Source organism: Protopterus annectens, chromosome 6.part0 (genome assembly GCF_019279795.1).
Source record: "Protopterus annectens isolate FY-2018-M chromosome 6.part0, PAN1.0, whole genome shotgun sequence".
Taxonomy (NCBI): domain Eukaryota; kingdom Metazoa; phylum Chordata; order Ceratodontiformes; family Protopteridae; genus Protopterus; species Protopterus annectens.
This window is the reverse complement of record NC_056737.1, coordinates 1,560,439,458-1,560,461,998: the sequence shown is the minus strand read 5'-3', so window position 1 is coordinate 1,560,461,998 and position 22,541 is coordinate 1,560,439,458. Positions and strand designations below refer to the sequence as shown.

General features: G+C 42.5%; 1 protein-coding gene across 2 annotated transcripts in view; it reads right to left on the bottom strand.

The window, feature by feature from the left end:
- OSBPL11 (oxysterol binding protein like 11) overlaps window positions 1-22,541 on the bottom strand; it is a 1,295,440-nt gene that overhangs the window by 1,141,478 nt on the left and 131,421 nt on the right. Inside the window, exon 1 of one of the 2 annotated variants that reach the window (XM_044075009.1) lies at window positions 7,540-7,558. The exons of the other annotated variant lie outside the window; for it this stretch is intronic. The gene's annotated coding sequence lies outside the window, so the exon portion shown is untranslated. Of the gene's footprint in view, window positions 1-7,539; window positions 7,559-22,541 lie in introns of those variants that run through there. 2 annotated transcript variants of the gene reach the window in all.

The window sequence follows — 22,541 nt, the reverse complement described above, 5'->3', positions numbered from 1 at the left end:
AGTGTAAAAACCATTGTTACTGAACAAATGCAATTATGACAGGTAGGTTCAACATTCGTGAATATAAGTCTTAAGAAGACCAAGTGTTTTTATGCATATTTTAATATGTAATATATTGTTTATAATCATCGGGTGGCTGCGTCACAGGATTTAATTTAAGCTAGTATAAATTTACATTCCACCAACAAAGCCCAGACTGAAAAAAATTCCATGTAAATACAGCTCTGGTGAATCTCTCTTCTCCAGTGAAATGGCAAAACCTGGAATAGCCTTCATCCTGACATCAGGCTACAAACCTGCACTCCTACTTTTAAACAACACATTAAATCATACCTTCTCACCAACCGGTTACTGCTATAGTCCCCCTTGAATATTATTACATTCCAAGAGTATTATTTCCTTATTCTTCTTGTTAATTATAAGTCTAATTTCTGTACTCAACTTAGGCTCTTTTCCTTATGCTCCTAGTGAATACTAATGTGCTAAGGTCGCATACTTTTAATCACCAGCAGTCAGCTGTTTTTTTGTTTTTTACCTAATATTTGTTCTGTCCCTAATGTATTTAATAAATCCTATACAACTCTCTTCCTACTTTCGCTTGTTTAGTCATCTTAAATTTTTTTGTAATCATCTTACTCTGTACTTGCAAATCTGTTAACTTTTTGGCAACTGTTAATTCGTTATGACTTTTGTAACCACAACTGTTATTAACTACTGTTGATTTTGGTACTATGTGGGGCTTTTCTCCCTGGGCCTCTGCTGAAAATGGACACTAGTGTTCTTTCAGATTATCCCGGTAAACAAATGAAAATAAATAAATAATAAAATGTAATAGATTTCTTTGAATGTTTAAACACTGAAGGGTAATTCCCGAAAACTTTGTAGCTTGTACCAAGAAAAGCGTTTCTATTTCTGAATTTGTTTTTTGGGATTCATATGGATTTATTCACACACAGTTAACTGCAGTTTTCTTTGTATATCATCTTCCACTTGTAATGTCCCAGGCCTTTGAACTTTCTAGATAAACGGGCTCTTCCACAAAAAAAAGTTATGTCTTACCATAAACGTTCCATCTGTATTGTTGATCCTCGTTCAGTCATTACGTGAGGGTATCAGTTCCGGAACTGAGCCGGCCATCTTCCAAGCTCATGTCAGCAACAAACTCTCGAGCTAAAACTCTTACCAGAACTCCCCTCTCCCTGTTACCTCAGACTGAGTTTGCAAGTCAAAAGAAGGTAGAGGCTACCTCTGGTCAAATTACCTAACAGAACCAGATGGTAAGATCCACTAGAAGCCACAGGAGGGAGGGTCGTAATGACTGAACGAGGATCAACAATACAGATGGAACATTATGGTAAGACATAACTTCTTTATCTGATATTGTTAATCCTCCTTCATTCCTTACGTGTGGGACACGGTCCCCAGCTACCTTTATTCATTGGAGGCTCATGGAAGGACATTCCTGAGCACCATAGATCCAAAAGATACTCTTCCCCTGGAGGCCAAATCCATTTTGTAATGATTGATGATGGTATGAAGAGTAGCCCAAGTTGCAGCTGCACAGATGTCGTGTAAAGAGGCTCTGGCATGGAAGGCAGCAGAAATTGCCACCAACCTTGTAGAATGAGCCTTTATGGTAGTAGGTAATGGAATATTACGTTTTCTATAAATGAAGGTCACGCAGTCTTTTTAACCATTTAGCCAATGTGACCTTAGCAACAGCACATCCTAATCTAGGTCCAGAATAGGCCAAAAATAACTGGTCTAATTTACTAGAAGCCTTAGTCCTGTTCAAGTAGAAGCAAATTTGCCTGTGAATATCTAGGGTATGTATGCAATACTCTCCTCTGTTTGAATGATTGGGGAAGAAAACTGGCAATTCAATGGTTTGATTAATGGATATTTCAGAGATCACTTTTGGCAGAAAGGAAGGATTAGTTCTCAATGACACTCTATCTCTCTGAAAAATCAAATATGGTCTCTGGATGCATAAGGCTTGAAGCTCAGAGATACATCTGGCAGAAGTAATGGAGATCAAAAACAAGGTTTTCCATGACAAATATTTGAGGTTGCAAGAAGAAGCTGGTTCGAAAGGTGGCATTGTCAAAGCTTGTACGACTAATGATAGGTCCCATGGTTGAGTAGGTTCTCTAAAAGGGGGTCTTAGATGATTCACGCCTTTTATGAAGGTCTTGCAAAACTTGTGTGACATAAGAAAAGAATCTTGGACACCATCATGAAAATTAGATATTGCAGCCAAATGAACTCTAATGGTAGAGGCAGATAGACCGGACTGAAATAGGATAGACAGATATTCCAGTACTATCTACACTGGTGCTGCAGAAGTATCTAGTTGTTTTTCTTTCAGCCAAAAAGCAAATCTTTTCCACTTGTTGAGATATGCAATTCTGGTGGAAGACTTATGAGATGCAATAAGAATGTCACTTACTGGCAAAGAAAGATCATTCTGCCTGGCAATCAAAGGAATTGGAGGAGCCAAGCTGTGAGCTTCAGGCTGCTCAGGTTGGGGTGAATCAGATTCTGCGGATGGGAGATCAACCCCAGGGTTGGATGGAGAATCCACAGTTGATCTAGCAGGTGAGGCCAAAGGAAGGGAAACCAAATCTGACCAGGCTAATATGGTGTTATGAGGATTACTTTGCTCTTCAACTGGCGGGCTTTTTTCAGAAACTGGGGAGTGAGGAGGAGAGGTGGAAATGCATAAAGCAGACCAGAGGGCCAGTCATGGCCTAGAGCATCCCTGGGTGACTGTCCTGGAGGTGGAATCAGGGCAAAATAGTTGCTGCATTTGTAGTTGGTCGGGGACGCAAGGAGATCGCAGCAAGGAAAACCCCAGCGGTTGAAAATCTCCGCCGCTATCAAGGGATTCAAGGACAACTCGTGAGGTTGTAGAATACACCTACTGAGTCTGTCTGCTATTGTTTTGGAACTGCCAGGAATGTGCATTGCTAGAAGAAAGTGGTTGGTAGCCATCGCCCATTGCCATATCCTTATGGCTTCTCGAAAGAGTGGGTAAGATTTGGTTCCACCTTGTTGCTGATGTACCAGACCACTGCCATGTTGTCCGATTGTATTGTAATAGTCCCAGATGGCAGCAGGGGATGGAATGCTTGCAACGCCAGAAGCATCGCCCTCAGCTCTAAAACATTTATATGCAGATGGGCCTCCATTTCGGACCAAGTACCTTGGACTGTCTGTCCCTGAAATAACCCCCCACCACCACATCAGGGAGGCGTCCGTGGTCACTGTAGCCTTGAGGTGTTGGGGGGAGAAGGGGTGAGACCATAGCGATGGATTGTGGGCCATCCACCAGTTTAGATCTTGTTTGCACAGGTGCAAACAAGATCTAATCTTGGCTGAAAGAGAGTACTAAAAGGGATACCATTGGGTGGGCAGTAGCCATTGTAGAAGCCTCATGTGAAACCTGGCCAGGGGAACAATCATAATGGAGGCTGCCATGGAACCCAACAACTGGAGAACAGAATGAGCTGTGGATTTCTTGAAAGAATTGGAATCAGTTGCTGCTTTATCCTTAGAAGTCTGTGCTCTGAAATGGATGCTCTGCAATTCTTTGTATTCAAGATGACCCCTATGAATGCTGTAGACTGAGATGGGGTGAGATTGGATGTTTGCCAGTTTATGGTTATGCCTAGCCTTTCTGCAGTGAGGAGAGTGTGTGCCAGGGCTTCTTCCAATAGATGTCTGGTGGGGGCGGAGCTGAGCCAGTCGTCTAGGTATGGAAACACCTGGAATCCTTGTAGTCGCAAGTGAGCTGTGATGACTGCCATGCAGTTTGTGAACACTCTGGGGGCTGTAGAGAGTCTGAATGGCAGTTCTCTGAACTGGTAATGACTGGCTCCTGCACGGAAGCGAAAGAATCTTCTTGATGGTCTGTCCACTTTTATGTGGTAGTACACATCTTGAAGATCTATCGAGCACATCCAATCATCTTTTTCCAAAAGCAGAAAGATAGACTGTATTATGACCATCCGGAATTTCTGCACTTTTACAAACTTGTTCAATACACGGAGATCCAAAATTAGTCTCCAGTCCCCGGTTTTCTTTGGCACCAAAAATAGTCTTGAGTAGAATACGGATCCTATCTGGTCTGGAGGGACTATTTGCATGACTCTTTTCCTTAGCAGCTTTGAAATCTCCAACGTTGCTTCTTCCCTTTGATGAGTGGAACATCGGATAAGCTTGTTGAGGGAGCAGGACAAAGCTCGAAAGGGATATGATAACCTTTGGTTATTAGCCTTTGTACCCAAGAATCGGTAGTAATGGTTAGCCAGGCAGAAGGGTACAAACAGAGACGACCCCCAACCACTTCCAGAGGAAAGGAAAGGAGTTGGGCCGCTCTTCAGGAAGGCTGGTAGAATTGGCCAGGGAAAGAATCCCTGGAACCCTGGTTACGCAGACCCCCTCTGCCCCGAAAGGGGAGTCTTCCCGGAGAGTTTCCCCCTCTGCCTCTAGGGGAGAACTCGGCCTGTGTGTCACGGAAAGAACCTTGAAACTTTTTGTGCCATATCTTCCCACTCTTCTGGTTTCTGGAGAAAGCCCGTTGAGGGGAAAAGTAACGGACACTCACAGCAGAGAGCGTTGAGAAAGGAAGCCTTGAAGGGTTCCGTGAAATTACACAAGTGCATCCAGGCATGTAGTCTCAAAACAATGCATGAACCCGCCACTCTAGCTGCTCCATCTGATGAGTGAGATATCAGGTGCACGGAGGAGTTCGATATCAATTCGATGGTGGCTAGCTGAGAGGCCACTTTGTCATGGACCTCATCAGACAACTCCAGCCAAAGTTATAGAGAGCTCAGAAACTAAGTCTCTTTGAAGCCTGGTAAAATGTGCCATATAGTTCAGGGAACTGACTGCAAAGGTTGCTGATGCAAAAGTATGCTTCCCTATTCTGTCCAGAGCCCAGGACTCTTTGTTGGGCGGATGGACAGTCTTGGCTTTCTGCTTCCGCCAGGTCCTTTTTAGTTGTGGCTGCCACCACCAAAGCATCTACAGGTAGACCTTTGGACCAATGGGGATCACTAGCAGGAGGGGACAAAATTTTATCTGGCCTCCGGGGAATGGCCTCAACGGTGTCAATAGCCTTCTACACACGCTGCACGATGAGCCAGACAAGTTAGTTGGCAGGTGGATTAACCCAGGAGGTAGGGGGCCTGGCACAAAAGGCCTGCAGGAACACAGACTCTTCAGAGGTTGGGTTGGAGGGCTGTCAGTCACGTCTCTGTTTAAGGATTTCAAGGATATTACCAAAGGACACCTCAGAGAGTGATCAAGGGGACCCTTCCCCATCAAAGTCTGCGTCTTCAGTAAGGGACTCCTCTGTGGAGTCCATGTGCTTCCTCTTGCATGAGCTCTTTTGATGATCTTCCTCAGAGGGAGAAGCTGGGGAAGACAGCTCAAAAGGGGTCTCCTGTGGGAGTATGTCCTAAGGCCCTTGCGCCTGGTGTCTGCTAGGAGCGGCTTGTGTACATTGCGGTCCAGAGGAGGGCGGGGAGAGTGACAGCACAGGATAGCCAACTGATGCCAGAGCCTTCTCCATAAGCTGGAAGGCTGGTCCACCTGAAGAGGGATGGGGGCCCAGGGCAGGGGTCACCCTTCGCCTAAGTGGCTCAGCCTGCCGACTCGGAGTCCCAGGATGGCTGTGAAATGCCAGAGTACGTACGCCACAGCAGACATCCTAAGCCTCGACAAGACTCTCCTGCCACAAAGACAACTGCGGCTCCTTAGTGAGGTACACAAAAGGAACCGTAGTGGGGGAAGACTGTGCTAGATTCATGGAGCTTCAAAGGCAATGAAGAAGGAGAATAACTAGGGGTCTTTGGTAAAGAGTGATCACCTCTCGAGGAAGGATATGTCCTGGGGGTGGAATACCTCTGGCCAGAAGCACTTGATCCACAAGACGCAACACATCATGTTCAGAGAGGCTTCTAGTGGATTTCACGGACATGGCTGAGGGAGAGTCACTTCTAACCAAGGACAGAGCAAACTCAGTGCCCACCACGGAGGTGGTCTGCAGTGAGAACAACAGAGCTGTAATGGACTGAACTACTGGTGTCTGCACCAACGAAATCATCGGTGCCAAAGGCGTGGTCTGCACCGACGATGAGGTCGGTACCGAAGTGGTTGTCTGCACTAAGACCCGAGCCGAAAACATAGGTGACGAAAGCTGAATGGTCAGTACCAAGAGGGTAGTCGATGCCGGGTAAGTTGTCGGAGCTGAAAAGGAAATGGGCGTCAAAACATCCATCGACATCATAACAGTCTGCATCAACTGGACAGTCGGTGCCGGTAAGGGAGTGTGACCCGAGGAGCTCCTCAGTACCAATGCGGTATGGGGCACACTAGTCGGTGCCAAGGATCTAGGCACCGAAAGCGCTGGAGCTGAAGAAGTCAAATCTGAATTGGCAAGCTTAGCTTTCTTGGGTCTCTGTTCCCGACGGCCCCCAGCTGAGGATGAAGGAAGAGACTTGGCCTTTTCATGTTCATCACTCTTTTTCTTATGTGATCTTAGAGGGGTTGAAGCCTCCGACCCAGAAACAGCCTCTGAAAAAGGAGATTTAAGTATCCCCTTCAATATTAAATTTATTTTTTCTCTCAATTAAACGTCCTGTGAGAGAAATTCTTACAAATCCCACAAGGTGAGTCAAGTGTTAAATGAGGCACTCAAGCAACAGACACACAGGGAATGTGCATCTGAAGAAGGTAATTTATGGCCACAATCTAAACATCTTTTAAACGCTGGGCTACCCTTTTTAATCTGTCATGTTGGTTAAGGAAAGAAAGAAAAAACAGAAAAATACCAGCAATGGTACAAGAAATACCCGAAGTTAAGAAGGAAAAGGGGTTTACCAACAATGGTAAAAAAAGAATTACCTCGAGGTAAAAAGAGAGGAAAGGAGTTGAAAAGGATTCAAAAAAGGGTAGTCGCAAAATGCAATAAGGTAATAACTATCGAATAACTTTTTTTGTGAAAAAAAGCTGCCTTAGAACTTAGTATGAAAAAAAATACTGTACTTAGCTCAAGAGAAGCAGCTTGACACGACCGAATGGCGAAGCGCCAAACGAAATCTGGCGTAACGCTGAGGGGAATTCTGGGTAAGAGTTTTAGCTCGAGAGTTTGTAGCTGATGCGAGCTTGGAAGATGGCCAGCTCAGTTCCGATGTGGGAACCGATAGCCTCACGTAAGGAATGAACGAGGATTAACAATATCAGATTCAATGTTACTGTAGTGCACAATGAATGGCCAAGGTAAAAAAAACAAACTGCTTCTCATTTTCCATATTATTGAGATTCACAAGGGCAGCCGACAGAAATGTGTTTAAAGCTGACTGCAACTTCAAAAACATTCTAAAGGTGACTACCTGCACTCTTAGATGCTGAAACAAAAGATTCTTGTCAGACCTTTAATGCTGTGAAAAATGCCAATAAAAATTAACAACATTGCCTAACTAATTAAATGAAAGTGTCAGGTGATGCAACAGGCAGTAAGTCACTCACCTTTGTGCTGGAATTCTAGAAGTCTGTGGGTCCTATTCCCACTCCAGATGACTGGATCGCTGATACCACAATGAAACATTAGGGTGGTGCTGCACTCCTCAATGTGGCATCCTGTGGATAAGAAGTTAAACTGAAAAAACACATATTGGTGGCTGCAGAAGATCCTTGACACCTATCAAAAAGATTAGGGAAAGTTCCCCCAACACTCTGCCTAAGTCTCCCCCAGTAGTATAAATACCACCATGGATCTTTCCTGAAAAGAGGCCTCTAGCCTAGTGGGACTAACCTGGTCAATATGAATGTCAGACAGAAGACAGATAAGTAAATGAATGATTAGGGGGCTCACTAAAGTAAAGTAAACTTGTAACCAATGCTTTTTATGCACACTCACAAATATTTGCTACAAACTTACACACACACAATATAGACTATATATTATATACACAATGGATACTGCGATGGTGGTGCTGCAGCAGCATTGTCGCCTCACAGTTAGACGTTGCCCGTCCGATTCTCAGTTAGAGCGTCTTCTGTGCGGCGACATGCGTGAATGGGCGTTCCTTTGCTGAAGGTTGTGCGTTAGGCCCGTCAAGCCAGCACGTAAAAATCTACTGCCAATCATTAGCGTACCGGAGTTCCACTGTGGCAACCTCTAACCGGGAAAAGCCGAAAGACACAACAACATTATATACACAATGGATATAAAAAATGTGTACACACCCCAGTTAAAATGCCACCTTTTGATTTAATTACAGCATTCAGTCTTCTTGAGCACACACCTCCTGTAATGATTACCCACTCTCTCATTAAAGAAGCTCCTCAGGGATATCAACAACTAGTGTGGGCCAGACTTCCACTATAACGTCAGTTTAGATTATTTCCAGGTGTGATACAGAAGCTACTGGGACCACATCTGTCTACAAGAAGAGGCCAGGCAAAAGATTTTTTATAACTGTTGCAAACAGGCCCAAAATTATATAAGCAGATATAAATACACCAATATCCTTACCTTAGTCATTTCGAATTTCAAGTCTGTAGCCAATCAGAAAGACACAAAATGGCTCAAACACTTGCAGTTGCACAGAATGCAGATATCTCAATTATGGCTAGTTAACACACACAACAGCTGTACGGTAACTACCTATGTCAGGCATGTATGTTTACAAGGCAAGCCTGCTGGCCTATAAAGCATTACAAGATCACCCTGCCTGAGCAAAGTGGAATTTTTTTTTTTTTTTGCTACTACGCCTAACCTCCCCTAAATAGTCATTCTGACTTGTTAGACTGTCCTTTATTTTTTATTTTTTTTTGGAGTGGGTCCTACCTTATTTTTTGGAACCCCCTTGTCATTGCTTCTTAATTGTCTGTTTCCAGCATTTTGCCAAGATTAATTTTGTTCCTTGCCAAAACTGGATAACGGGATAAAGAATCCCTTGGAAAATTTGTAAAAAGAGGACTGAAACCCCATCTCAACACATTTTTGATAACCTCTGCAGCAGAAGGTCCACTCACTGCCCAAAGGTATGTTTAAAATCTCATTTTCACAGCTTCTGGCAGGCTCTGAGAACACTGCCAAGCAAACCTCCTTAATACAGTACCAGTGGCCATAGCCCAGAAAGTAGTACCAAAGTAAACAATGTGTTGTGGCCTGTGAAATGACACTATTTAAAGCAGATTTTCACCTCACAAGAAGAAACTGCAGACAAAAAATATTCCTCATACTTTTACAATTAGTCAGAATAAACTTCAACATGTGAACCAGACAATTCATAATTCTGAAAATCAAAGATGGCAGAAGCATACACATTTATCCCCATATTTGTCAATTATTTTACCGTCCTTGTCAGAAAGGGAAGGATTGGAATTAACTAAATGTTTAGCAGCAGTTGGATTAACTAAAGCTATAGCTGCTGGGTCAGGTTGGGGAGGAGTGTATAAAAACTTGAAGGAATGAGGAACCTTATACAATCTGCAATTTTTAAGGGCAGCAGGCTGATTATCCGGGAAACTGCAGGCAGTGATACATCCTCTAGTGCAACAGCACAGGAGGGATGGGAGAAGGTTCTGTACACAGCATTTTTGAGGGATTGAGAAACCTCTGTGTTCTCCCACTGAAAACACTGGTACATCCTGGAAATAGTCTCACAAAAAGAGAATCCTTCACAGGGAAAATCCTATACAATGCTCTCCTCTGAATCAGAATCAGAAATCTGAGTAGAAAACCCTGCACTGTTTCTTTATTTTCCTGTCCAGATTCAGACTCGTGAATCACTTCAGGAAAAGAGTAATCCCTTTTCCTTCTACCAGAAACCGAAACCACCTTATAAGAAGGATAAATAAATAGACCCCGAGTCAGACCTAATAAAACTACTCCTAAGGAAGTTTGAGCAGGACTAGATACATGTTTAGTTTTGTAGCCAATGCTTTTATGCACACTCACACACTCACGTATATACACAATGGATATTTAATTACAGCATTCAGTCTTCTTGAGCACACACCTGCTGTAATGATTACCCACTGTCTCATTAAAGAAGCTCCTCAGGGATATCAACAACTAGTGTGGGCCAGACTTCCACTATAACGTCAGTTTACATTATTTCCAGGTGTTATACAGAAGCTACTGGGACCACATCTGTCTACAAGAAGAGGCCAGGCAAAAGATTTTTTATAACTGTTGCAAACAGGCCCAAAATTATATAAGCAGATATAAATACACCAATATCCTTACCTTAGTCATTTCGAATTTCAAGTCTGTAGCCAATCAGAAAGACACAAAATGGCTCAAACACTTGCAGTTTCACATAATGCAGATCTCAATTATGGCTAGTTAAACACACACAACAGCTGTACGGTAACTAGCTATGTCAGGCATGTATGTTTACAAGACAAGCCTGCTGACCTATAAAGCATTACAAGATCACCCTGCCTGAGCAAAGTGGAATTTTTTTTTTTTTTTTTTTTTTTTGCTACTACGCCTAACCTCCCCTAAATAGTCATTCTGACTTGTTAGACTGTCCTTTATTTTTTATTGGAGGGGGTCCTACCTTCTTTTTTGGAACCCCCTTGTCATTGCTTCTTAATTGTCTGTTTACCAGCATTTTGCCAAGATTAATTTTGTTCCCTGCCAAAACTGGATAACGGGATAAAGAATCCCTTGGAAAATTTGTAAAAAGAGGACTGAAACCCCATCTCAACACATTTTTGATAACCTCTGCAGCAGAAGGTCCAAAAACTAACTCACTGTCCAAAGGTATGTTTAAAATCTCATTTTCACAGCTTCTGGCAGGCTCTGAGAACACTGCCAAGCAAACCTCCTTAATACAGTACCAGTGGCCATAGCCCAGAAAGTAGTACCAGGAGAGTCCTACATAAAGTAAACAATGTGTTGTGGCCTGTGAAATGACACTATTTAAAGCAGATTTTCACCTCACAAGAAGAAACTGCAGACAAAAAATATTCCTCATACTTTTACAATTAGTCAGAATAAACTTCAACATGTGAACCAGACAATTCATAATTCTGAAAATCAAAGATGGCAGAAGCATACACATTTATCCCCATATTTGTCAATTATGTTACCGTCCTTGTCAGAAAGGGAAGGGTTGGAATTAACTAAACGTTTAGCAGCAGTTGGATTAACTAAAGCTATAGCTGCTGGGTCAGGTTGGGGAGGAGTGTATAAAAACTTGAAGGAATGAGGAACCTTATACAATCTGCAATTTTTAAGGGCAGCAGGCTGATTATCCGGGAAACTGCAGGCAGTGATACATCCTCTAGTGCAACAGCACAGGAGGGATGGGAGAAGGTTCTGTACACAGCATTTTTGAGGGATTGAGAAACCTCTGTGTTCTCCCACTGAAAACACTGGCACATCCTGGAAATAGTCTCACAAAAAGAGAATCCTTCACAGGGAAAATCCTATACAATGCTCTCCTCTGAATCAGAATCAGAAATCTGAGGAGAAAACCCTGCACTGTCTTTTTATTTTCCTGTCCAGATTCAGAATCGTGAATCACTTCAGGAAAAGAGTAATCCCTTTTCCTTCTACCAGAAACCGAAACCACCTTATAAGAAGGATAAATAAATAGACCCCGAGTCAGACCTAATAAAACTACTCCTAAGGAAGTTTGAGCAGGACTAGATACATGTTTAGTTTTCTATTTATTCCTAAGTGTCAATAAGGTTGTCAGTTACAGCTTCCCTAGGGATGGGCACAACATTCTGAATAAACAGGGACTTCCCTGCCCTGTCTCTCAGGGTTAACAAGAATGGCTCTCTCTTGCACCCTAAGGGGACTCCAGCAGCTGCAGAGGACGTGGCTTACCCGCAGGTCCATAGTGGCTGCAGGTGCTACACCAGATAGATCCGAGGGAAAACAAGAGGGATCTGAGGAACAAGCTTTGGCCACAGAAGAGTCGACCACCTGTGGCAGAGGCAAACTGCTAGCCTGCTGTGGTGGCAAAGGCTGTTTGCTTAACTTTTTTTTTTTTTTATGGCTGGAAGAAGGACCAATCATGGTATCAGTAGTTTGTTTTATCAACCTGAAAATGGTGTCTCTTTCCCAGGGAAACCAAGCAATACAAGCAAGTTTAAAGTTTTAAAAAGTCGCTTTTCCCAATAAAAAAGTAAAAAGCCCCAATCCCCAAAAGTAAAATAAATACAATTTTCAGGTGAAAAAATAGTTTAACTGTTTTAACAACTTTTAAAGTAATAGGAGAAAAAAAGCGCTCGTGTTTAAAAGTACCATTAAGTCTTGAGACAGTCCATTAAAACACAAACTCCTAAACTCCTAGAATAAAAACAACTTTCCTAACCAGGAAAGTACATTTAAACAATAAATCTTAAAATGTGAAATCCCCCCACTCCCAAAGGGAACTTCTCTGCCCAGCAATGGAACAGCACAAGCAGACGCTTTCCTCAAAAGCCCTCATAGCAGTGTTCTCTTCTGTGGCTGGAAAGCCCCCAAGGGCTTGACCCCCAAACCTGTCTGATACTTTTTGGTGCATGGAATGTGCCCTGAAGCACTGGAAGCTGGACAGCGGTTATATCCCTGTATAACCTATACAGTCAAGACTACTGCAGCAGTGATGAATATGATGAACATCTATGATGCATACCAAGTTGCTCTATAGAGAATCAGCCTTTTTCAAAGGCAGAAAGGGCAGAGCTCGGGGACACTCCAGACTGAATTGATGGCATTAATCACCAGCTTCAAGGACAGAACTAAAGGCTCTTCAGGTTTCTTTCCCAGAAAAAAAATAACTAGTCCAGGAATTCAGTGATGTTCCTAGAATGAGCCATATGGCCAGTGACAGAAGGCCCTTCAAGTATGATGTGCCCATTTACAATTTGGGAACATGCTAGCCATGATGAGGCAAGATATCATTATTTGCTAATTTACATGTTTCCTGAATTGCAGTTACTACCACAACATGTAGATCATGGCTGATCTGCAGACTGCAATAATAACCTGCAGCTCTTGTAGGCAGTGAAATCCTTCCTCCAGTCTCAGATACATGCACACACACATGTACACAAACACTAATATACACACATGTACACAAACACTAATATACACAGAGTCCCCATACCTGTCCCTATCCTCCTGGGGTTCCTTCCATCCCCATAATACTTTAGTGTTATTACCGACATATTTATTAAACTCTTCCATAATGGCAACGATGTCAATATATTTTAAAAGTCATCCCTGGTGGTCTATTGGTTCCCCCACTACCTATCTTGATAGTAAAACTGGTGCAGGCATGGCATTTTTAGGTTCATAGGTAGGTACTAGGCTATTGGCCCTAGGGCCTATATAAGCCTAGCCAAACAGCACCCTGGCTTTTGCCACCCAAGAAAATTATTTTCCTGTGCCCCTGTCAAGCAGAGGCACATAAGTAATCCCCAGGGTGAATTTCCTATCTCACATCCAATCAAGACTTTTCTTGAAGAGTGCTAATGAGGAGCTTTGTTTGATATAGATAGGTAGTTTGTTCCAGAGTATGGGAAGTCTCTGGGACAGGAATCTATCCCTCCAGCATGTTCTGTTTATTGTGGTGACAAGATTTAGGTCCCTAGAGCGTGCAGCTCAGAGCGATTGGGATTTCTTTACGTGGAGCATGTCCAACAGCTCTGGGTTTGACATAGCTTTGTATGTTAGGCAGAAATTGCCTCCGAGTAGGCGATATGCGACAGAGTAAAACTGGAGTTTTATGAGACAGTCTGCGTAGGGCATTTGTTTGAGGCCAGTAATCCTCTTTGTGAGGTATTTCTGTGGCCTTTCCAGTTGTTGTATAGGTCTTGTGAGGTACATACCAAAAGGGGCATTGTACTCAATATAATGGTCTAATGAGTGATGAGTAGAGGGGAACAATGACCTATTTTTTCCTGGATGAGAAACCTTTTATGATGAGGTTTGCCACGTAGAAGGATTTCCTGACTACTGTAGCGATGCGATTATCAAAGGAGAGACAAATGTCCACCTGTGTCCCAAGGTCTCATCACACTTTCGGTGTTAAGTAGACTACCGCCTATGTGGTAGGTCATGGGTACAGAGTTTTTACCAAAAGGGATGACAATGCACTTTTTGGCATTGAGCTTGAGGCCATGGCTTTGACACCAGGCATCTGTCTCAGTGAGGCCCTTTTTTGTAGGATGTCCACATCGTTAGGAGATTTGATTATGGCTCCTAGTTTGCAGTCATCTGCAAACTTTGTTAGCTAAAGACCTTCTGTGTAAGCCTGTACTTCAGAGAAGTAGATACCAAACAGGAGAGGACCTAGGACTGAACCCTGTGGTACTCCACTTGTCACTGGTCTGAAGCTGGATTTAGAGTCTGCTACTTTCACAGTGGCAATGAATCCCTGGGTGTCTAGTATATTCTCCCTACCCCCCATCCCAATTTTGATGTTGATGCTGTTATGACATTTAAAAGTAAGCGCTGTTGTCCAGTAGCCCCCACCCATCACCATATTTGTGTTCATTGGTTGAACACTGTCACCAGGATTTAGTGGGGATGGCCATGCTGATCTACACAAACAAGTGTTTTCTTGAATTGCTCAGCCATGTAGATACCTTTCTGGAGGTGGTTCCAGGGAGAGCGCACAGGTCTCTCGACAAACAATGACTCATTAGCAATCGGTATGACTGCGGGGCCAGCCTTTCTCTGTGCTGCCCATCTTCTTGCTGGAGGACCATGCAGCATCATGTAATGGTGCTGGTTGAATAGCAAAAAGGGACCATGACATATACACAATACTATACATGTTGCAGCACCTTTATGAATCTGGCACCAAATATTTCTAGGGGGAGGAGATAAGGGTTTGACACCTGTCAAGCTGCTCCTATCAAGTCCAAAATCAACACCAAAGAAGGAATGTTCAGTCATTGGCCATGTCCATATCCAGGGAAATAGTTCAGTCATTTTGGGACACTCAAAATCCTCAGAGTCAACATGTGATAGATCAGCACAGGTCATCAGAATATCCTGAAATAGTGCAATACAAAATACTAGTCGCCAACAATAATCGGAGATGAGGAGAAGCATGAACCAGCCCAGACATGCATTCTGCAACCCCCCCTAATGAGGGTTTCAAGGATTCGCACCTCAAGCCTCCTTAATTCTACCCACATCTGCTTGATACCTAGGACTTCAGACAAAAAACCCTGGCACTGAGCAAGCTTGACAAGGGTCTGCTGGTCCATGTGGGTCTGGAATCTGTTCCCAGAAGGATAGTCTCTGATCTGAAGTACCAGTGATCTAAGCCTATGACTCCAAAGAACACTGTCCAGAATTAGACTGGCCACCCAAAGAGTGAAGGCAGTTACCTGAAGTAAAAATCAATGCAAGAACCTCAGCATGTACCCTTTAGGAGGGCAGCAAAGGGCAATCCCCAAAATCAACCTAAACTGTGTTTAAGCCCCAGTTCTAGACTGTACCCTTACTAGACAAGGGCAAGCTTACCACCTGCAGGATCTGGGGATTGGGCTGGCTGGACAGTGGACTTAAGGGGGGAATTGAACTTATCTGCTCTAGGACATGGTGCTTTTCTCTATTGAGGTTCCCCGACTTATGGCTGGTGCTGCAAGGATGACCCTTCCACTAGTCATTGTGTCTAAAGTTTCTGACCAAAACCATTTTTCGCAAAGTAGATTAATAAGCTTTCCTTCCTTTGATGTCAAGAAAATGGCTTGAGCGATACTTTGTGACACCTGTCAACATCATGCTTATACCTTTTTATTTCTCCTAGACTTTCGGGTTTCTAACAACATGATGGGAATGGACCCCATTTCCAAGTTATGTTATGATTAAAATTTGTGAAAGTCGTATTGTTTCAGTCTTTGATGTTAACCAACAGTGCGCTTCTCAGCACCCACAACCTGCAATTCAGAGTTAAATGTACTGGTAACATATCTAAACATGACTGCAAATTATTTTTTGAGACCCATTGCTCCTACCACTATTGGAAATGTCTGGGTATCTTTCTTCCACATTGCTCTCATTTCTATCTACAAATCTTGATATTTTAGGACTCTCTCTGCACATGCAACACTAATTGCTAGGTGTAGCAATTTCAATGACCAAATGCTACTTTTGTCTTTTCTGATGGACTACTATATCTGTTTTTTCCCCCATCTATATTTTTTTTTTTGAATTGTTGGTAATGGGTGATCCCATGTGATGTACACTTCATCTTTTCTATAATGCTTTGAGGTTCAATGTTTCCAATGATTTTTCTGCTACTTCGACTCTGTAGTGTTTGCACAATCCCCAATGAACAATCTTGCCACATTAGCATGACTTTCAGTGTACAGGTCTGTTGCCATGACTATCACACCCAGCAAAAAGGTGTGCATCCGTTTCCAATGCTTTTTTACAAAACCCACATTTGTCCATTTCCCTCACATGCTCAATGGACATTGTAAACCCATGTGTACGTACTCCACTCCTCTGTGTTGCCATTATTAACCTTCCTTTGGTTTCAACTGACCTCTCCTTAACCATTCCTGCTTGAAATCCTGATCAACATGGAGGTTGATACAGGAGATCTCTATACTTGCCACTATATGGCTTTTCCACATTTCTTTCCATCTCATCCAATCTTTCTCCTTGTATTCTCTTGTTTTTGGCACATTCAGTTGCTGTCTGATTTTGGTCTAATTCTGGCTCGATTTCCATTTCCACTTGCCTCCTGAATGCTTCTGCTAAAACTATGCCAACAGGTCATTTTAGACTCCCTCTCCTCATGTCGGAAAACCTTCACTCTGTTTGGGTCTGACGAAGTCAGCAGAAATGTATGCATCCTAGGACCACAGATCAATGCATTTAATCAGTTTCGAGAAGGCCCATGCCTCCTTCAGAGTGGAATATAAAGAAATCTGTGTATATCAAGATTATATAGCATTTGATAAAGCATTTTTCTTGTTTTTTCTGTCCAACTGATCCAATACCTTTTGGGGTAGAGCAAATTGTTTATAGCGTGGACTTGATTCCTAGATATCAAAGTTGTTTGTTTTCAATATTAGTTTTATAGTCTTCTAAAGTATTCCTTACTGGAGTTTTATTATTTTTATTGCCAATCCCTCAATTCCCAAATATTTATACACTTTTTCCTGCTCAAGTTCCTTTATATCACATTCCGGTTTTGGTACTGCAGCTTTCCTGTTTTAAATGTTGCTTTTGCAAGTGTATCAAGATTAACTGTCAAATGTCATTCTTGTATTGTCTGAAAAAGTTTTAACCATTTGCAGTCATGCTTTCAACCCATCTAATGAACTATAAAGTTTTAAGTCATCCACTAAATTTAGATGACAAGTCTTGAAGCAAGGTTGTTTTCTGGGAGCCAAACTGTAACAAAGACCTAATCTGTTTAAGTAACAGCTTAATGGGTTACAGGCAAGACAAAACAGTGACTACAAATAATCACCCTGAATATTCCCCTTTGAACTTTTATCCCTGGGATAATAATTTGCCTTTTCTCACAACTTGATTGCAAAATGGTATGCCACTGTTTCATGGTCACTGTAATATAACTGATTAATGTAGGATGTATCTTATACATCTGTAAGTACTCCTTTATTCAGGAATGTGGGATACTGTCAAAATGTTTATTGTAATCCATCCATGCCATACTTAGATTCTTCCTCTTTTTACAATTCTCCATTATGGATTCATTTCGCAACAAAAGTTTCTTTATTCCATATGAGTTTCTTTTGTCACCCTTTTGTTCTACTGCCATGTTTGAATTTTTCTTTTAAATAGGACTATATACCCTGTCTGCACCAGTTCCAGTATACAGTATGTACATCGTAGGAAGGCAAGTTATTGGTCTATAGTTTTTAGGACGACCTACAGGTCCACTCTTAAGCAAGAGTATTGTTTTTTTTTCATGTTAACCAGGTTGGTGTCTGTTTGGAATAAGCATACAAGTAGTTCTTACTAAAAGCTAAATCTTTGTGTAAAGATGTTAATACCTTCAGCCAGAAGTTTGGGGCTGCATCTGGGTCTAGGGTTTTCCAATTAGGAGCTTTGCTCAATTTCTTTTCAATTTGCCTGGCAGTTGCTTCTTCCAATTTCAGATCCTGTAAGTTTGAACTCCTTGTTGTTTCTTTTCATTTCTACTCATTCATCATCTTTATGTTCCACAGGATCTTCACAAATACTTCTCCAAAACTATCTTTTTTTTTTTTTTTTTATATGGTGTTTCCTTTTGCTTCGTTTCCCTATTCACTTTAAAATTTTGGGTCATCAAAATTGTTTACTTTGCATTTTTCCTTTCTATTTATCTGCATATCTTTTAAGTATTTCTGCCTGTGTTAGTATCTTTATTATTTGCAATAGTGTACGATAGCCACTGGGGATGCACAAGCCAGTGCATTTCTTTGTGCCGGTTCCAAGCCCAGATAAATGGGGAGGGTTGCATCAGGAAGGGCATCCGGCATAAAATTTTGCCAAATCATACATGCAGACAACAGTACAGAAATACATACCGGATCGGTCGAGGCCCGGGTTAACAACGACCACCACCAGTTCTGTTGGCCAACAGGGTGCTGGCAGAAATTGGGCTACTGTTGGCCGAAGGAGGAGAAGAGGGGGAAGGCATGCCCGAAGGCAGGTAAAGGCTAGGACTGTGATAGTGAGGGTCAGAACTTTGAATGTTGGCAGTATGACTGGTATAGTGAGAGAGCTAGCGGATAGGATGGACCGAAGGAAGGTTGATATATTGTGTGTGCAAGAGACCAGATGGAAGGGGAGCAAGGCTAGGTGTATCGGAGGCAGTTTCAAATTGTTTTATCATGGTGTGGATGGTAGGAGAAATGGTGTAGGCATTATCCTGAAGGAACAGTATGCTAAGAGTGTTTTGGAGGTGAAAAGAGTGTCGGATAGAGTGATGTTTATGAAGCTGGAAATTGATGGTGTAATGATGAATGTTGTTAGTGCATATGCTCCACAAGTTGGGTGTGCGATGGATGAGAAAGAAAAATTTTGGAGCGAGTTGGATGAAGTGGTGATGACTGTACCCAAGGGTGAGAGACTAACGATTGGAGCAGATTTCAATGGGCATGTTGAAGGGAATAGAGGGGATGAGGAAGTGATGGGTAGGTATGGTGTTAAGCAAAGGAATGCAGAAGGTCAGATGGTAGTGGATTTTGCGAAAAGGATGGACATGGCTGTGATGAATACGTATTTTAACAAGAGGGAGGAGCACAGGGTGACATACAAGAGTGGAGGAAGATGCACACAGGTGGATTTTATTTTATGTAGAATGGCCAGTCTGAAGGGGGAAAGTGTAGTTAGGCAGCATACGATGGTGGTTTGTAGGATGACATTGGTGACCAAGAAGAGGAGGGGATGAGTGTGAGGGCAGCACCAAGGATCAAATGGTGGAAATTGAAAAAGGGTAATTGTGAGGTGATGTTCAGGGAAGAGTTAAGGCAGGCACTGGGTGGCAGTGAAGAGTTACCGAACAGCTGGGTAACTACAGCAGAGCTAGTAAGAGAGATGGCTAGAAAGGTGGTGGTGGAAAGAGGAAGGAGGACAAGAAGACCTGGTGGCGGAATGAAGAAGTACAGGAGAGTATACAGAGAAAGAGGTTGGCGAAGAAGAAATGGGATTGTCAAAGAGATGAAGAAATTAGACAAGAGTATAAGGAGATGGTGCATGCAAAGAGAGAGGTGGCAAAGGCTAAGGATAAGGCGTATGAAGAGTTGTATAAAAGGTTGGACACTAAGGAGGGAGAAAAGGACCAGTACCTATTGGCTAGACAGAGGGACCGAGCTAGTAACGATGTACAGCAGGTAAGGGTGATAAAGGATAATGAGGGAAACATACTCACAAGCGAGGAGAGTGTGCTGAGCAGATGGAAAGAGTACTTTGAGGGGTTGATGAATGAGAGGGAGAGAAGGTTGGATGATGTGTGGACAGTGAATCATGAAGTGCAGTGGATTAGCAAGGAGGAAGTAAGGATAGCTATGAAGAGGATGAAGAACGGAAAGGCTGTTGGTCCAGATGACATTCCTGTAGAAGCATGGAGTTGTTTAAGTGAAATGGCAGTGGAGTTTTTAACTAGATTGTTTAATGAAATCTTAGAAAGTGAGAGGATGCCTGAGGAATGGAGAAAAAGTGTTTTGGTACCGATTTTTAAGAATAAGGGTGATGTGCAGAGCTGTAGTAACTACAGAGGGATTAAACTGATCAGTCACAGCATGAAGTTATGGGAAAGAGTAGTGGAAGCTAGGTTAAGAAGGGAGGTGTTGATTAATGATCAACAGTATGGTTTCATGCCAGGAAAGAGCACTACAGATGCAATGTTTGCTCTGAGAGTGTTGATGGAGACATACAGAGAAGGTCAGAAGAAGTTGCATTGTGTCTTTGTGGATTTAGAGAAAGCATATGACAGGGTGCCTAGAGAGGAGTTGTGGTATTGTATGAGGAAGTCGGGAGTGTCAGAAGTATGTAAGAGTGGTACAGGATATGTATGAGGGTAGTGTGACAGCGGTGAGGTCTGCGGTGGGAGTGACGGATGCGTTTAAGGTAGAGGTGGGATTACATCAAGGATCAGCTCTGAGCCCTTTCCTATTTGCAATGGTGATGGACAGGTTGACAGACGAGATCAGCAGGAGTCCCCATGGACTATGATGTTTGCAGATTACATTGTGATCTGTAGTGAGAGTAGGGAACAGGTGGAGGAGACCCTGGAGAGGTGGAGATATGCTCTAGAGAGATGAGGAATGAAGGTCAGCAGGACTAAGACAGAATATATGTATGTGAATGAGAGGGAGGATAGAGGAATGGTGAGGATGCAGGGAGTACAGGTGGCGAAGGTGAATGAGTTTAAGTACTTGTGATCAACAGTTCAGAGTAATGGTGAGTGTGGAAGAGAGGTGAAGAAGAGAGTACAGGTAGGATGGAGTGAGTGGAGAAGAGTGTCAGGAGTGATTTGTGACAGACAAGTACCAGTAAGAGTGAAAGGGAAGGTCTACAAGAGGGTAGTGAGACCAGCTATGTTATATGGGTTGGAGACAGTGGCATTGACAAAAAAAGCAGGAGTCAAGAGCTTGACGTGGCAGAGTTGAAGATGTTAAGATATGCACTGGGTGTGATGACGATGGACAGGATTAGGAATAAGTATATTAAAGGGTCAGCCCAGGTTGGAAGGTTTGCAGACAAAGCCAGAGAGGCAAGATTACATTGGTTTGGACATGTGCTGAGGAGGGATGCAGAGTATATTGGGAAAAAGATGCTAAGGATGAAGCTGCCCGGGTAACAAGAAAAGAGGGAGGCCTAAGATAAGGTTTATGGATGTGGTGAGAGAGGACATGCAGGTGGTTGGTGTGACACAGCAAGATGCAGAGGACAGGAAGAAATGGAAACAGTTGATCTGCTGTGGCGACCCCTAACGGGAGCAGCCGAAGGAAGTTCCTGATCTATTCAGATACTGTATATTGTTTTTATCACACCTATCTTTCCAAGTATTTTTGTTGATCTGGTCCCTGTTTCTGTATTCTTCTAAGTGACACTTCTCTTCTTAACTGCATTATAGTTTTTTCTATTCAATAATTCCAAGATGGCAATTTATTGCTTCCCTCCCTTTCCCTTCTTACTTTGTATTTTTGTGATAAGACATTATCTGTTACTATGTTTGCAGAATAAATTAAATATGCCAGCGTTAGACGTAGATGAGGCTCAATTACCTAAGGTTAGGATAGGAGGAGATGAGAAAAATTGTGATGTATAACCAATCTACAGGAAATTCCACAGAAATAGATAGTATTTCTATGGAAGTTTGGAAGCTAGGTGGGGAAAAAACTGATAAAGATCTGGAAGGTTTTGTTTAACAGTATTTTAAGAGAAGGAGATGTACCAATTTCCTGGAAGAAAGGAGTGGTAGTTCCAATACCTAAAGAGGGTAAAGGATCCAGGAGACCCAGCTTCATACAGGCCCATTTCAATACAAAACCATGATTATAAACTGTTTATATCTATAATGGGTAAAAGAATGGCAAAAGTGATGCCAAAATTGATAGATATATATTAAACTGGTTTTGTGGGGGGGCATTTGACAACATTAACAGAACACTGATGATCCAGATGGAAGCAGAATGTAAGGAAATACCATTGCTATTGGTGGGTCTTTATGCAGAGAAAGCATTTGCCAGAGTAATCTGGGACTTTACGAGAAGGGCAATGGAACCATTTGTATTTCCTGAAAAAATTATAAAGTAGATTAGGAGGACATAGGAGGGATCGAAGACAAAAATTAAAGTGGGTGGGGTCCTCTCTGACAATTTGTGCTTAAGCAGAGGAACCAGGCAGGGGTGTTCTCTTTCCTCGTTGTTATTTGCATTATATTTAGAACACTGGCCAAGAAAATAAGGGACTCAAATTAAAGGACATAATCAGTATGGCAGTCAAGAAAAGTTGGCTCTGTTTGCAGATATTTTATATCTGAAAACAACAGAGACATTCCAGTGCTTTGGAACATTTTGAGGCAGTTTCA